Source organism: Lactuca serriola, chromosome 7 (assembly GCF_051521515.1).
Source record: "Lactuca serriola cultivar US96UC23 chromosome 7, Lser_US96UC23_V15, whole genome shotgun sequence".
NCBI lineage: Eukaryota > Viridiplantae > Streptophyta > Magnoliopsida > Asterales > Asteraceae > Lactuca > Lactuca serriola.
In genome coordinates this window covers 80,572,271-80,575,166 of record NC_136414.1, presented here as the reverse complement: position 1 = coordinate 80,575,166, position 2,896 = coordinate 80,572,271, and positions in this window count along the sequence as shown.

Below are 2,896 nucleotides of genomic sequence, written 5' to 3'. Positions count from 1 at the left end.
GCCAACTTCTTGGTCTCGCCGACTACTGTCGTAGGTTCATTCAGAACTTCTCTCGAATTACGAAACCTTTTATGACTTTGACCAGGAAGGGAGTAGCCTTTGACTGGGAAGAGAAGCAAGAGAAAGTGTTCCAAAAAAGCCGAAGCATGCCTTATGCACCGCACCGATGCTATCCCCCTCATAAGGAATAGAAGACTTCGTAGTCTTCTGCGATGCATCAAATCAAAGGCTCGGTTGTGTTCTAATATAACGAGGTAAGGTCATTGCCCATGCCTTCCGTTAGCTTAAGACACTCGAAGCCAATTATGCAACACACAATCTGGAGTTAAGGGCAGTGGGAATTTCTCCGAAGTTCCGGAGATCATACGGAAAACTATAGAGGAGATCATTCAGATTTGTGAACGGTTGAAAGCCTCTAGAGACCGACAGAAAAGCTACACAGACAAGAGGAGGAAACCTTTGGAATTCCAAGTGAGAGACTGGGTTCTTTTGAAAGTCTCACCCTGGAAGGGCTTGATACGCTTCGGAAAGCATGGAAAGCTGAATCCAAGATACGAAGGGCCTTTCGAGATTCTTGCTAGAATCGGTCTATAACTTACAAACTCAATCTATCTAGCAAACTCAGTAACATACATCCAACTTTCCATGTCTTGAACCTGAAAAAGTATCTGTTCGACGAGACTCTTGTTATCCCACTCGACGAGATCGAGATCAACGAGAGCCTCAACTTCGTGGGAGAACTAGTAGAGATCATGGATAGAGAGGTCAAGCAGACGAAACAAATCCGCATTCCCAATAGTAAAGGTTCGCTGGAACGCCAAGCGAGGACCTGAATTCACTTGGGAGCGCGAGGATCAAATGAAACTTAAATACCCTCATCTTTTTGCTTAGTTATTTGTAACTACATAATTGCTTCAACTCTAATTTCGGGATGAAATTCCCTCTAACGGGGGGATGATGTGACAACCCGAAATTTCAAACTTGTACATTCGTCACTTCTATCAAAGTTAGCCTCATTTTGCTATCTTTTAATGAAGTTTTGGGTCTATATGAGTGCTCCAGGCTTAGTAAAACCTAGATATGGGTCTTAGGATGGGTTAGAAAGTGTGTAGCATCAAGTAGTCGGGCCAAACACACCAAACAAGGTGTGTGCGGCTGCACACCCGTGTGTGTAGCCAGCCACCCGCACACCCAGCCGCACCCACACTCCAGCCTCACACTCTAGCCTATATAAAGAACCCAAGGCCAACCTTACACTCTTTTATCACTCTTCCAACTCTAGAACTCGAAATCCTCTCAAGACCCTTCACGTTTTCCTCTCCAATCGTCAAAACAAGTAAGTATTCTACCCTAGAACCTTGATACAACACATTAGAGAGCCTTTTCCTTGATTATGATCCATGAAATTGTCCCTTATGATGATGTTCATGTGTGTATGGCCGCAAACACATCATGTGCGACCGCACACACATCATTTGGTCCTAAAATGGACTTAAACACTCATCTAACCTTAGAAATGGCCAAAACACCTTCTTAGAATCCTCCTAAAGCCTTGGAAAATCGAATTGGAAACATTTTCTTGGGAGATTACTGCCGCACACTCCTAGCCGCACACATGGCCGCACACACACAAAAGTCGAGTTTGGTGGCCTTACACTCAAGTCTAAGGCCCTACACTCATTTGGGGACTTCAATAGGTGTTTGCAACACTCAATCCTAAGTGTTTTATGTCCCTAAGGCGTGTCCCTATGTCTACTAGTGGCTATATACCCTAAGTGTATTCATATATAAGTGCTTACATGTTAACTAGGATCCGTTTGTACTCACGACTTCATTCGACACCTGACGATCCGATAACAAACTTTCATTCAAGTTACTCACGTCAGGTGAGTTCATACCCCTTAATCTACATTTTAAATGATTTTAAATGCTTTTATGGGTGGGGGGGGGGGGAATACAAGTTGAAACATTATAGTTATTATATCAATCACATGTGATTAATAACTATCAAACAATTAGATTTACTATACTTTCAGTTGTTTTATCAAACAAACTACTTCAAAGTGTTTACGAAACTTGTTTTACACGTTAAACTCTTTATCAAACTTGCTTTTATATGCCAAACTACTTTTAAATCGTTTTTATAAAGTGACATCAAGTCATCAACATTTGTTTTTTAACTCTTCAAAAGGTTTTACAAAACTTCTTTTTAAACTTGTATATATATATTATCAAAATCATGTCTAATGCATATATAGTTATATAAGTAAGGTTTGAAGGACTTAGGACTGATAACTCACTTTATTTCCTGTTCCTTGTTTGGTTGTGGACTTAGAGTACCCGATTGTTTGTCCGAGTGTCGTTTGATCCTTAGTTATATATTATGTATATATGTATAAGACATAAAGGCTTTTATCTCAATTCAATACATTGAGTTATACAAACAATTCTACTAGTAAACTATAATAGGTATAGTTTAGGATAATACTATTCATTTCTTCTAGTTTAATGAAGCATACAAAGAGTCAGTTCATTCATGAGTCAATACTTACTATTATGAGAAACTATACAACTATACTATGATGAGAAACTAAGAGAACATACTATTATGAGAAACTATACAACTATATAATATAATGAGAAACTAATAGAACTTACTATTACGAGAAACAATACATATACATTTGCAAATAAACAGAAGGAACATATACCAGTATAACCTTTAGAATATGAGATTTCCTTTTACATGACGTGGATTCCACTGTGGTCATGTTAGTAACCAGAGTCTCCTGGAGGGAGAGCGGGAATTGTGTGTATAGATATATACGGGACAGACTATCTCGCACCCTGACTGTTAGCTACAGTCCCCGGTCGACCAAGCTAAGGGGTGACAAAT